This window comes from Pocillopora damicornis, chromosome 5, assembly GCF_964200805.1.
Source record: "Pocillopora damicornis chromosome 5, jaPocDami1.2, whole genome shotgun sequence".
Lineage (NCBI taxonomy): Eukaryota > Metazoa > Cnidaria > Anthozoa > Scleractinia > Pocilloporidae > Pocillopora > Pocillopora damicornis.
In genome coordinates this window covers 27045356-27060865 of record NC_142674.1, presented here as the reverse complement: position 1 = coordinate 27060865, position 15510 = coordinate 27045356, and positions in this window count along the sequence as shown.

Here is a 15510-nt window from a genome sequence, read left to right as displayed (position 1 = left end):
TCTCTCCACAAACTTGAGTCATAACAATTTCCTCTCGTTGACAAAGCTTTAGCTCTGCCGGTATTGTTGCTTTGCGAGTTGATCAGAAAATGTAAAATACTGAGAATTACTGTTCAACTTCAACCTCACCAGTTTGATTTGGCGCTCAAAACGCGGGTTGCAAATTATTTGCTCACGCGGCTTCACAGCTATCAGCCCACGTGAAGCCCTCGTGCAATGCCTAGTTGTGTGCCCGTGGTACGCTACACTGAAGCTCGACACTCGGGTATGCGCGCTTCATTGTCATCTGCCGGTGTTTCCTTCCGCACACCTCGATGAGCGAGGTCTATTACGAAGTTCTATCCACAAACATTACGCTATTGACATTGTTAATCCTCACAGCATGCAGGACGCGTGTCATATGAACTTCATAAGAGACTTCACTCACCATGGAGTCTCTGTGGCTCAGTAGTAGAGCATCGGAGAGCAGAATCCGAAGGTCTGAAGTTCGATTCCTCATGGAGAATCAGAAGTTTTCTTTGTCCCTCGCTCGTCACAAGACTAAAATCATCTTCATTTCTTAACCGAGCTCAAAACTTACCATCTCTCTTATTTCTCGCTAACTGCTTGTTTATGAAATTGCAACTCTTCGTAAGCGCTTATATGAATGCATTATGAATTCACTCGAAAAATTGTTGTAAATTAATCACACATACATATGCATGCATAGGGAGCCCTGAACGAAAAAAATCTACATATATATGTATATAATTTATTCGCCCGTCGGGAGGTCCGTATTGGGAAAAACTGTGCCCTCTGTCTTGAGTACTCAAGAAAGAGGGCACAGTTTTTCCCAATACGGACCGACCCCAGGCTGGTGAATAACATTTTCCATTTTACTACATAAATGAGTCCTCACATACATTCATAAAGTAGTCTGGAACATACCAGAAGCTTACAAAAGAACTATTTTAGTACTATTACTTAATAACTGTGTCATCAACTGCGTCACTTGATGTCAACATGAATAAGCAGTCTGGGGATTTCTAGAAGCTTATATTTACAACAACAGTTACTCATAACAATAGATTCTTGCCGAACGAAGTCGAAAGTCGCTAAATATAAGTATTCCTTTCGCGATGACAAAAACCGAAAAAAGGAAGAAGGTGCCGTTAACTTTGCATAAAGATGCATTTCTGAATCAAAAAGTCATGTTCTTTGAATGTTGACGACCTCACCTCGAATCGAGCCAGTAAGTGGGCAAGAAAATTAGGGGCTTGCAACCATCTGGAGAATTCAATTGACTTCTGAATAAACGGGTTCCTATAATTAGAAATTTATTATCACTTTGTTCCGTAATGATACTCAATCCAACACGTTCGAAAATTCAGATCGAGAGTAATTGTGGCATCCTATGTTTATTTTGAAATTATTTTATAGGACTGCTAGGCATGAAACTTCAAGGCGTTTCAAATGAGCAAACACCTTTGACGCTGATTAATTCTGAGGAGAAACCCTCCGTAAAAACATAGATAGTTATCAGTGTAAACACTGTTCTGTTGGGATAGAAATGGCGAGAATGACAATAACAATTGCAATAATGACGATGATGATACATGTAAATAATAAAAATACTTATCACCATACTAATAAAATGATTCATGATAATCTATAGATGGGTAAATTCTCGTGTAGCGTTAATGTTTCCGAATACCGTTGCTGATCGGAAAATTAGCATAATATTCTTCCTGTTGATCAAAGATTAGCATCATGACATCATTATTCTTTTGAATCAGCCAATCATGTGAGAGACCCGGAGACAGAGTGAATTGTTTGGGAGCCTTTCCTTCTTCGAAAGACCCTGGGAGAAGAGGGAGGACGAAAAATGAAAAACAGACTTCGGTGAAGTTTCTTTCTTTAATTTGCATTACCTCTATTTTAACCACCATTTACTCGCTCAAATATTATTAGGTTTATGGAAGATCTTGTTGTAGTTACAGCCTTAAATCTTTCGGGTTCTTTGGAAAGAATTTGGCTAAGTTTAAGGGAAAAGAAATAAAATGTTATTCACCAGCCTAGGGTCGGTCCGTATTGGGAAAAACTGTGCCCCCGTCTTGAGTCCTCCCCCTTCTCCCACGGTCTTTCGAAGAAGGAAAGGCTCCCAAACAATGCACTCTGTCTCCGTCACCCCTATCTACCAACCTTGTTAACAAGGCGTAAGTTCATTTTGTTTTCTTAGTTTTTGGGGTTTTTTGGTTTTTTTTGGTGGGGGGGGGGGGGGGGGGGGAGAGTGGTGCGAAGGGGAAAAGGGGGATCGATGTCATTTGACTTCCGTTATTTTTCCCTAAAGTTGTCTATTACATTATTCCATATGTGGGAGCCTTTCTACTAATCCAGTGTTTCTTTAACTGAGTGTTTTTCTACCTTTGCAAGATGTTCCGTAAACCATCGACATGCGTCACTCGGTGGGCGTTTAGATTAAACTTTTCGCCAAGAGATATTGTTTTTCTTATCTTTTCATTATTATTATTCCTTTTAAAAATTGTTCTCAGGGGAAGTGGGATTGGTTAGCCTTTCACTCCCAGTGGTGATCACTATGAATCTTCTTCCTATGATATCCATACATTATTCAGCAGACAGGTGGTGAGAATATTCAAACTTATCAGGTAGAGGTTGTTATCTTGATCTAACATCAAATTCTTGTATCCAGTTAAAAAGGAAATGCGTAGCACAAAGAGGGGAGAATTGACAATCAGATCTTGAAAGTTAAAGGTTTAACCTCCCCCCAGCCCACCCTCGTTTGCCTATTATCTTTCCTATGAGTAAGCCAGCCAACATATTACATCCGCACGCTCACGCGATTCTCTTCTTGAAAAAAAAATAGAAACAAAGGAAGCATTTTTGTCTTAAAAGACAGTACATCAAGAAAAGAAAGTGAAAATAAAATAAGGAACATTTTTCGATCCCGTGGTGCCCCTTTTTATCTCCAAGGTGTGGAAACAAACAGGCCTTAGTATAAATATTCATAGGAGACTATATATGTTGGACATTTTTTTTCTCGGCACCTGTCGCTGGAGTGAAATAAACGCTTGCCAATTACTGATAACTGACAAAAAATTAACAAAAATGTTGTAGAAAAAGCAGACGAATCAATATAAACTTGCAAAAGCAAAAGGAGACCAAACTAAAACAAGAAACGAAAACGAAGAAAGAAAAAGCAAAAGGAAATTAGAAACTGTTGGAAATGGGATAATGTCTTGACAGCTGACGGTTCAAACAGTCTGATGACGTCACTAAACTTTGTTATCTGTAACCAGATGGCTTCAAGCTTCAAGGATCTCTCACTTGATTGGCTGATTCAAAACAATGATGATGTCATGATTCTAATCTTTGATCAACAGGAAGAATATGATGCTTATTTGCCGATCAGCAACGGTATTCCAAAACATTAAAACTACACGAGAATTTACCCATCTACAGATTATCATTATTCATTTTATTAGTATGGTTATTAGTATTTTTATTATTTATATGTATCATCAACTTCATTATTGCAATTGTTATTGCCATTCTCGCCATTTCTATCCCAACAGAACAGTGTTTACCTATCTGATAACTATCTATGTTTTTACGGAGGGTTTCTCCTCAGAATTATTCAGCGTCAAAGGTGTTTGCTCATTTGAAACGCCTTGAACGTTTCATGCCTACCAGTCTTATAAAAAATTTCATAATAAACATAAGATGCCTCAATTACTCTCGATCTAAATTTTCGAACGTGTTGGATTGAGTATCAATATGGAACCAAGTGATAATAAATTTCTAATTATAGGAACCCGTTTATTCAGAAGTTAATTGAATTCTCCAGATGGTTGCAAGCTCCGAATTCTAAGAGAGAGAATGATTCTTGGATTCAGAAATATATCTTTATGCAAAGTTAACGGCACCTTCTTCCTTTTTTCGGTTTTTGTCATCGCGAAAGGAATATTTATAGGTAGCGACTTTCGACCTTGTTCGGCAAAAATCTATTGTTATGGGTAATTTTTGTTGAAAATATAAGCTTCTAGAAATCTGCAGACTTCTTATTCATGCTGACATCAAGCGAAGGAGTTGATGACGCATTTATTACGTAACACTACTAAAATAGTTCTTTTTTAAGCCTCTGGAATGTTCCAGAACACTTTGTGAATGTATATAAGGACTCATTTATGTAGTAGTAGTTGTTGTTATTGTCGGGAGTGACCGACTGTGAAAAAAGCTACACCTTGAGAGAGAGCTATGGTGGAAGATTGCTAATTTCAAGAAACGTTGGAGGAAAATATGAGTTTGGCTCAGTAGCGAACTAAGGTACAGACTGTAGTGGGCTTAAGTAAGTTTATCGAGGATAATTATTGAACTGCCTTAGTCAGGAGTCACCCTTATCAAGTTTATTAGTCGTTGTTTAATAAAGTAGTTTGAGTAGGACTGCAGTATTTTTCTGTCGGTTAGATTATACGGTAATACTATTCATTCTCAGAGAGACTCCTTAGAGAAAGGTATTATTTTGGCAATTGTTGTACCGTTTGGAACATTGAAAACACGGTTATTCTATATATAATTCAGTTGTTACCAGCTGATGATGTGCCGTCCATAATTAGTCATCGCCGATGATCATTATCTCCCCTATTTCGATTTCGTTGTTAAACAATTGTTTTAAAGCTTATTACTACCATTATCTTGGTGTATTAAGCATTTTTGGGCCAACATTTTTTTAGAGTACTTTGCTTCTGTAGGTTTTATCTCTGATAAAGTGCTTGTTAAATAAGCTTTGCTTGTACAGTTCTAGATCTAAGTGGTTGTTATGCGTCACTCGGTGGACGTTTAGATTAAGTTTATTGCCAAGAGATGTTGGTTTTCTTCTCTTTTCATTATTACTATTCCTTTTAAAAATTGTTCTCAGGGGAAGTGGGATTGGTTAGCCTTTCACTCCCAGTGGTGATCACTATGGATCTTCTTCCGATGATATCCATACATTATTTAGCAGACAGGTGATGAGAATATTCAAACTTATCATGTAGAGGTTGTTATCTTGATCTAACATCAAATTCTTGTTTCCAATTAAAAAGGAAATGTGTAGCACAAAGAGGGGAGAATTGACAATCAGATCTTGAAAGTTAAAGGTCTAACCTCCCCACAGTCCACCCCTGTTTGCCTTCCTGAGAGTGAGCCAGGCAACATGTTACAACCCACGCTCACGCGATTCTCTTCTTGAAAAAAAATAGAAACAAAGGAAGCATTTTTGTCTTAAAAGACAGTACATCAAAAAGAAAATAGAAACAAGGAAAAAAAGTGAAGATAAAATAAGAAACATTTTTCAATCCTGCGGTGTCCCTTTTTATCTCCAAGGTGTGGAAACAAACAGTGCCTTAGTATATATATTTATAGGAGACTATATATGTTGGACATTTTTCTTCTCGGCGCCTGTCGGTGGAGTGAACTTTTTTATCTATTTTGGCTCATTTGCATTTTGGGCGTTAAAATTTAAAGTCTTTGTCGGCCGCTTGATCGCAAATAAACGCTTGCTAATTACTGATAATTGTCAAAAAATATAAAAAAAAAACGTTGTAGAAAAAAGCAAGACTATTCAATATACACTTGCAAAAGCAAAAGGAGACTAAACTAAAACAAGAAACGAAAACGAAGAAAGACAAAGCAAAAGGAAATTAGAAACTGTTGGAAATGGGAAAATGTCTTGACAGCTGACAGTTGAAACAGTCTGATGACGTCACTAAACTTTGTTATCTGTAACCAGATGGCTTCAAGCTTCAAGGATCTCTCACTTGATTGGCTGATTCAAAACAATGATGATGTCATGATTCTAATCTTTGATCAACAGGAAGAATATGATGCTAATTTGCCGATCAGCAACGGTATTCCAAAACATTAAAGCTACACGAGAATTTACCCATCTACAGATTATCATTATTCATTTTATCAGTATGGTTATTAGTATTTTTATTATTTACATGTATCATCAACTTCATTATTGCAATTGTTATTGCCATTCTCGCCATTTCTATCCCAACAGAACAGTGTTTACCTATCTGATAACTATCTATGTTTTTACGGAGGGATTCTCCTTAGAATTATTCAGCGTCAAAGGTGTTTGCTCATTTAAAACGCCTTGAACGTTTTATTCTTAACAGTGTTATAAAAAATTTCATAATAACCATAGTATGCCTCAGTTACTCTCGATCTGAATTTTCTAACGTGTTGGATTGATTATCATGACAGAACCAAGTGATAATAAAATTCTAGTTATATAAACCTGTTTATTCAGAAGTTAATTGCATTCTCCAGATGGTGGCAAGCTTATAATTTTTTTGCGCTCTGACTTGCTCTGTTCGAGGTGAGGTCATCAACTTTTAAGAGAATGATTATTGGATTCTGAAATACATCTTTATGCAAAGTTGACGGCACCGTCTTCCTTTTTTTTGGTTTTTGACATTACGGAAGGAATATTTATATTCGGCGACTTCCGACTTTGTTCGGCAGGAATCTATTCATTCTCAGAGAGACATCTTAGAGAAAGGTAATTTTTTCTAGGCAATATTTGTACCGCGTGGAACATTGAAAATTTAGTTATTCTAAATATTATATAATTCAGTTGTTACCTGCTGATGATGTGCCGTGTATAATTGATCATCGCCGATGATCATCATCTCTATTATTTCGACTCGGTTGTTAAATAATTATTTTAAAGCTCGCTGATGGTTTTTAGTACCATACAAGTACTGATTCTAATTCTGATCGAGGCGACTTCGACGGACATAAGAGTGTTATTGTGTTAGTATCATTATCTCGGTATATTTAGCATTTTGGGCCAATTTTTTTTTAGAGTACTTTGCTTCTGTATGCTTTATCTCTGATAAAGTGTTTGTTAGATAAGCTTTGCTTATATAGTTCTAGATCTTGGTGGTCGTTATAGCTGAATTATATTCACACATTTACCTGTTTTCCTCTTGACAAAAAAAGGAAAAACTGCTGAAATATTTTGTCTTAAAATAGTACATTAAATAGGAAGAAAACAAGACAACATTGGAGGGAAAAAAAACCCGTGGGAGAGATCATGCAATTCTGAGTTAATCCACTTATTGTTATCAACGGACGGGAAACGCACCGCGCGCTAGAATGTATAAAAAAAAGATTTGTTGGACATTTTTCTTCACGGCACCTATCGGTTAAATTAGCTATTATATTTTGTTTAATTTACATTATTTGTTCTTGGCCGCTCGTTCTAAAGAAAACGGCTAACTACTAATAACTTAAAGAAAAATAAAAGGTAAAATGATGGTGATAATAGATAATAGATGTTCGGCATTAAAGAAAACATAATAATATTATTACTGTTTATTTATTTATTTTTATTATTATTATTATTTTTTTTGGTATTTATTTTTTCCTTCATTTCAACAGATTAGAGTCTAATGAATAATTACAAGTAAGATAAGAGGATGGAGAAGGGCACAATATGGCAAGCTAATTAGATGCCCTTTACCTTAAATTACATTTTTTCATACAGTAAAAGGAAGCGATACAATAATATAAGATATAAGATACAAATATAAGATACAAATATAATAACTACAACAACAACAACAATAACAAGTCTTTATTTCTCACAAAAATGGAATTACAGTGAAATAAGAAAATTGATTATAATGAACAGGAAAAATAAACATAGCTGTATCATTTTGGAGCCTAGAGGCTGGGGGAACCGTTAGGTTTTCGAGCTAGCCCTCTATGAATTATTATAACTATTGCTATCATTGTTATTATTTATATGATTATTTGTTACCTTTGAATTATTGGTTGAAAGTCAATTGGTCACTGTGCTGTATCAGTAGCTTTATCAGTAGCCACATGCAGTCTCAGACTGCCTATCGTTCCTTTATCGGTGGGAGAACTTAACTAGGCAGCACAACAATCAGCGGATTGCTTACTTTCCTACCAAAAAAGGAACGATTTGACTCATTACATTCGATTTTGATTATTTTTTATCATTTTTTTGTTTCCGCAAAGATTGTCATGAATCCCCAGGTTGTTCTGTTGCTCATGCTGGTAGCCGTCCCCAGCACATCTGCGAGTATGTTGCTACTGCCATTTTGTAATGTTTAACTTCTAGTCAACCGAGTGATTCCCTATGAAACCTTATAACCAAAAGAAGTTTAGCATGATAGATGCATTACAAATTCCAACCCTATTCTGAACAGGCTTTTCTGTATCTGAAGGAGACCTTGAAGGAGTTAACCCGTTACTCCAAATTTTGACAGAAATGATACACTAAGTACTTGTAACAACCGGTCTAAACCATTCAACGAGTCAGTTAACTTCTGAATTGTGTATGATGCAGGAAATTTAATTTGTACTCCAATCGTTTTGTGAGAGTTTCAGTAAATTGGAAGGCTTTATCTCTCATCGAGAACAAAGGGAAACTAACCTTAGTTTGCTACTGCTATCATTGTTATTATTTATATGATTATTTGTTACCTTTGAATTACTGGTTGAAACTCAATTGGTCACTGTGCTGTATCAGTAGCTATATCAGTAGCCACATGCAGTCTCAGACTGCCTATCGTTCCTGTATCGGTGGGAGAACTTAACTAGGCAGCACAACAATCGTGTTTGTTGCTATCAAGAAATTGTGTTCGGCTACGTTCGGGACGGAGTCAGACCTTCTTAGGCGCCCTCCGGAGAAAAAAATTCACACGGGCTGTTTTTAAGTAAACTTTCAGAAACTATGAATCAACGAATAGGTTATTAAATACAGAACTCGATAAAATCACAACCATAAACTGAAAAAATATAAAGTGGAAGTTGATGGTTATCAAACTTTGTCTTTGATGAAAAGTCACTGCAAAATCTCAATCGCAAAAGATCAATCACTAAAAGTAAGCTGCTCAAGTCGTGAAGTAGCCCCTAATATTCATTATATATTTTTTTCATGTGTTTCTTTTAATCATCTGCTAGTAATTTGTCCAGGCTATCTGTTTACTTGTGCAAATCAACAAAAGTGTATCCCAGAGTTTTACCGCTGCGATGGGAACACTGACTGCAGTGATGGATCAGACGAACAATGCAGTAAGTACTGATGTTGATAGGTAACTTCTACTTCTGTACATCTTCTTATTCTTTATATGGGCTTAGGGTAAAATGCTATTCTCAAAAGTAATATTAAATTGGAAGACTAACTCTCTTTTCAAAAATATAGAATAAAAAAAATACATTTTCCAAGAACCCCTCATTTGCAAGAACACCTCCAAGACGGCGAAATAAAGCTTTGACGTAAATAATATGCAGAGGTAGTTTTACAAAAGTGAAATGGCTATTGGTTGAATGCCGTCACATTGGGCCATCTTTAGATTAAGAACTTTAATGGCATGAAGACGGTTCTTGTAATGGCCAAAGTCACTTCCAGATTTCTCGAGTATATTGGGTTCCCCAAGCATTAGCATATTAATTTGAAAAGAGCTTTTCTAGAAATATAGTCATGCACCCATCGGCATTGCCTTAATTAACTGTATGAATTGACCGCGAAAAGGCGAAAACGCGAACGGTCTCCAAGGGATATTAAATTGCTCATGTAGAGTTTACGAATAAATTTTTCATCTACACGTAAACTTTTGTCGCCAGTGCGCCATAACCAAAATTTCATAGAGCTTAACAATATTGTAATGATGCTAATAGACCAATTGAGTAACTTTTCCTTTTCTTTCATGTTCTACCTACGCCAATCAGCTAACGGTAAGTATCATAAATCCAAATCTATCTCTATGTCGTCTCCTTGTAATATTGCTCGGATAACCGCATTAAAGGAATGGCATATTTTGAACACGTCGCTTGTATTTATTTGATTTACATGTAACTATCGATAGAAAATCTAAGGTTGAGGATCTTTGAAGTATCAAAAAAATGATTTTAAGAGATGGATTGAAACAACAAAAACGGAACACAAACCAAGGTTAGCTGGTCACCTCCTGCTTGATAGTGAGGCTGTATAAGATATGGAGTAAAGAAACTGATTTCAGTTTATCTTTCTTTCATATATGTTTACAAAGCCTTTCTGTCAAGACAACTAAAATTCACAGATATTCAAAAACTATGAATCGACGAAAAGGTTATTAAATATAGAGCTCGATAAAATCTTAACCACAAACTGAAAAAATATAAAGTGGAAGTTGACGGTTATCAAACTTTGTCTTTGATGAAAAGTCACTACAAAATCTCTATCACAAAAGGTCAATCACTAAAAGTAAGCTGCTCAAGTCGTTAAGTAGCCCTTTATATTCATTATATATTTTTGGTAAGAAATGTACAAGAAGTGCCAACGTTTTGTCACGGTTCATGCGTTTCTTTTAATCATCTGCTAGTAACTTGTCGAGACGATCAGTTTACTTGTGCAGATCAACAACAGTGTATCCACGCGTCTGTACGCTGCAATGAGTACAATAACTGTAGAGATGGATCAGACGAAGAATGCAGTAAGTACTGTGGTTGATAGGTAATTTCTACTTCTGTACATCTTCTTATTCTTTATATGGGCTTAGCGTAAAAATGCTATTCTCAAAAAGTAATATTAAATTGGAAGGCTCACTCTCGTTTCAAAAATATAGAAAAAAAGCTATATTTTCCAAGAACCCCTCATTTGCAAGAACACCTCCAAGACGGCGAAATAAAGCTTTGACGTAAATAATATGCAGAGGTAGTTTTACAAAACTGAAATGGCTATTGATTGAATGCCGTCACATTGGGCCATCTTTAGAATAAGAACTTTAATGGCATGAAGACGGTTCTTGTAATGGCCAAAGTCACTTTAAAATCGAACGAAATAAACTGCAACTAGTTGAATGAGATAGCGGCGATTTCATATACGAGATGAACTCCTTTTTTATCTTACCGTTGGAAAAAATCAAATGCATTAATTGGGAGACCAGAAATGATGATTTGTAATTTGCGACGTAAAATGCTTCACATGATAATTTTTTAAAGCAACCATTATTGCACATGCATGCAGTGAATAAACACTTCGAGATTTGTCGAGTATATTGAGTTCCCCAAGCGTTAGCATATTAATTTGAAAAAAGCTTTTCTAGAAATATAGTCATGCACCCATCGGCATTGCCTTAATTGACTGTAAGAATTGACCGCGAAAAGGCGAAAACGCGAACGGTCGCAACAGAGGGGATATTAAATTGCTAATGTAGAGCTTATGAATAGATTTTTCTTTCTCACGTAAACATTTGTCACCAGTGCGCCATACACAACATTTCATAGAGCTTAGCGGTACTGTAATAATACTAATAGACCAATTGAGTAACTTTTCCTTTTCTTTCATGTTTTACCTGCGCCTATCAGCTGGCCGTAAGTATCATAAATCTAAATCTATCTTTGTGTCGTCTCCTTGTAATATTGCTCGGATAACCGCATTAAAGCAATGGCATATTTTGAACACGTCGCTTGTATTAATTTGATTTACATGTAACTATCAATAGAAAATCTAAGGTTGAGGATCCATATCAAACTCATGGGGTACAAATAGTCTTAACATGAATGTGGTGACCGCGCCCACTTCAACACCCCACTCAAATCGAGTGTAATTTTCGAATGTTTTACCATCGTGCGAATTCTCGACTGAAAAAGCACTCAATGTACCTCTGAAATATTAAACTATAATATTGCGGCTTTCTATTTCGCTAATTTTCTAACTTGAAGGTAAAGTTTTTCCCTTTTTTTTTAACTTTTCTCCGAGCGGTTGCGTAAAATTAACAAGGCGTTTTTGATCAAAACACGACCGAGCGAAAAGTTCTCGGGCGATATCTCTTTTACGCAGGCGCATGTTAAAAATGTACCGCCAGAATCAAAAAGAGGAACAAATTTCCTTTGTTTTGATGTGTAAAGTGTCGAACAAAAAGCAGATTTACCCTCGTCAAATGGCGTTTTAAAACAGCTGTATCTTCCTCCGTTTGATTTTTCCTCTTTTGTAAGCGCCGGTGAAAGCAGTAGGAGAGGGATCGGGAAACTCAGAAAGCGCACAAGTAAGATTTGCGAAGGTCGTGGAAGTATGAAGTCTAAATAAATACCTTTTTTAAGCTTGTTTTCTGGATTTTTCGTAAACTTCCCTGATTAATTTTTCGTTTCAGCTTACTAATCTATTCTATTTCAAAGCAATGTAAAGACGAGGACGGAGAACCATGTTCGGTCCTTTCAACAATCGTAAACAAAGTGTTTGAGCAATCAGGTATATGAGGTGTAATAATCAATAGCCGCATATCAGAAGTCTTCAGAAAGAAAGTATTCTGTCTTCACAAAGCTGTCAAGAAAGTTAGTAATCGTGGCGGAAGGCAATTAAATGCACTTCTTAGCAAGTTGGAAACGGGCCCTCGGTATCGATTTAATATCATATCGATCTCAATATCATACAGTTTGTATCTTTCTTCCGTGGATTCGCCTTTCTAACGAGGGTGTATGTTGAGTATTCATTGCAAAGTCGCTTTGTTTTTTTTATTTCCCTCTTTGGCCTGTCCGCCATTTTGAAAATTCGTAACGGAGAGCATGCGCATTACGTGAGGTTAGTGGTTGCGTACACCTGGAACCGAGAAAAACAAATGTTCGTTGTACTGAGGAAAGAGTTTGATATGTTGAAGTATTAAAAGATGATTTCAAGAAGTGGATTGAAACAACAAAAACGGAACAAAAACGGAACAAAAACCAAAGTCAGCTGGTCACCTCTTGCTTGATAGTTAGGCTGTATGAGATATAGAGGAAAGGAACTGATCAAACATGTTCACCGATTTCAGATTATTTTTTTTTTCATATATATTTAAAAAGCCTTTCTGTCAAGACAGCTAAAATTCACGGATATTCATGATATCAAAAATAGCATAATGCCGAGTCCTTGTCTTCCTTTTTTCAAAATCAGTCTAAAAGTCAAAGAACAAAAAAATGACACAGAGAGACCAAGGGTCAGCGGCAACTCTCTCCTTTCTGTAGACTACAGAGATTAAAATTTAGAAAGGGTATCTGTGTTAGCAAGAGCTTGCGAGTTGCTCGTTTGTCTGCTTATCGGTTCAAACATTTAGCGCAGGAGAATTTTTAGGCAAAGGCATAACCTCGGAAATAACTGTCCTACAGTTTTTAACTTCAGAGCTAAGAAGTATGTCTAAATTGTTAGGATTATTTCAGGTTTTGTTTGTTCTTTTTCTTCTCTTAAATACACAGGCTCAATATTTTGTCTTTGAATTGAAGTTATTTGTATTATAATACAGGAAGTTGTACAAACTACGAGTTCACTTGTGCTAATGGAAAGTGTCTTGGTAAATGGAATCGTTGCGATGGCAGAGATAACTGTGGCGATGGTTCAGATGAACAGCACTGTCGTAAGTTTGTTATCACTGTCACCGTTGTCCAAATAGTGCAGTCGCCTTTCCTGGAGGCTGATGGCTAACTTGTCAAGTTGTGCTGTAGTAATCAGGTCGAGATACAAACAAATATTGAGAGCTGTCTCTCCGCCTTCTCTCTCTATCTCTATCTTTTCCTTTATTTAATAAATCGAATAATTAATAACAATTACCATAGCATAGACCGAATAGGCAGAATTAGGCTTGTTCTTATTGTTGTTACTACTGACAATGTAGTATGCTTTTCTTCAGTTTCCATTTCAGTTTCTTTTAAGTTACTTAGTTGTTTGTTTTTGCTATTGTTTCTGTTTTTTCCAATTGCAAATGCAATAAACAAATCCTGGTTACTACATAATTTGAGACTGTTTTCTTTTCTCTCAATGTACGAAACATTCTCATGGAAATAATAGCTCAACGTAAGTAATCTTTTGGATATTTTATTAATTTGTTAACTTTTAAGTGAAAGACAATATGCTCGCTTATTTAATCACATATTTATTCTATGTCATTTATATTTTTCTGTAATTATTTCAATGCATTGGTAATCACACTTTTATCACAGAAAAGCGTATCAGCCACCTGATTGAGGCATTCATGCTTGTGGGCGTGGAATTTTTTCAGAAAGTTTTTTTATATTTTTTTAACAAAACTAACTGTTGAAAGTCTCTAATAAACAAAAACAATTAACTAAAAAAACTCAATGTGTTTTATGTTTTCCCATTAAGTTTTGAAATGAGGATAGTTTGACGTCCTTAATTTCACGTTTCCAGGGCGAGGACCCTTGTTTCTGTATATGATGGCTTTGTTTTATTTGCCCTGGCGAACGTGCTCACAGGTCACCAAGTATTTGCAACACGACTATCAATAGCTCTTCCTTTTCAGGAGGAGAATGAAAAATAAAACAGTGCGTACCTTTGCTGTCAGGGCGTTGATATAGATCTTTTGGGAATTTTTAAAAAGTACAGGGGAGGATTAAGTCGGCTGCATCATTCACTATGATAATAAAACCTGCATGTCCAAAAGAAAAGCATTTAAATATTTTGATTAAATTTCTGGCACTGTATGGGAAATATCTCATTACTCTTCTCACTTTGCTATGCTTTGTTAACGAGGGGATATGATAGCCGGTGATTTTCTTTTCTTTCCTTTCTCTCTGTTTTTCATGGACTGCACTTCGGAAACATCAGGAAGTAAGTGCTACTTCAATTTCTTAATGTAGATGTTACTCCTAACATGTCACATGACCAAAAAGCTGCTAACCACTCCCATTCTGTACCCTTTCTACCGGCCGAAAACTAATAACGACAAAAGAAATGATCAGGAGGCGTTGTACTTCATTCAGAAATCGAGATTTGCGTTTCGGCCTGGAGAATAACCCATGTTTCAAGGTCACACACTGAATCCTAAACATTAATGAATAATTTTACTTTAGCCTCCCTTCAGGACTCACTTAATTTTGCTTTTGCATTGTTTTGAACAACAGATGATCGTTAAAATTAGAAAAATAACTTTATCTTGTGACATCATATTTAACTTTGAATGCACTGGTTAGCGTGGATTTGAGTCCATTCAATGTTAAGGAATTTTTTTCCCTCTTATTCTCTGCAAAGGAAATATCAAAACGTCACCATCTTAAACTTTACGAAACTTCTATTTGGTAAAGGTCTTGAAGAAAGACTTTTCCATACTTCTGTTCCACCGAAAGAAAATCAAAATCGTTTAAAAACAATATACCTTCCTTTTTTTTTTCCATTTACACCACATTGCATTAAAGACGTTTCAATACTAAATGGCTTCGCTTTTCTTTCAGTTATTGATTAATGGGCCGATCAATTCAAAGCTTTAACATTCCCCCGTAAGGGAACTGTCGTTCGTGCCTGGGGTTGGGGAATGCCGTGAGCCTCGCCTGGCTGGGGTGGGAATTTGAACCGGAAGTGTCGAATGAAAGTGCTTTAACTTATAATGTGGTGTTTTAAGATAAAGAGTTCACTTTTGGGTACGAATGGCTCCGGAGAAGGGTCTACAAGGTCTAGCTTATAAGGCTCGGCAAAAGTATAGAATGTCAGGATCACTCATTTTACCTTTAAAAAAAATTGAC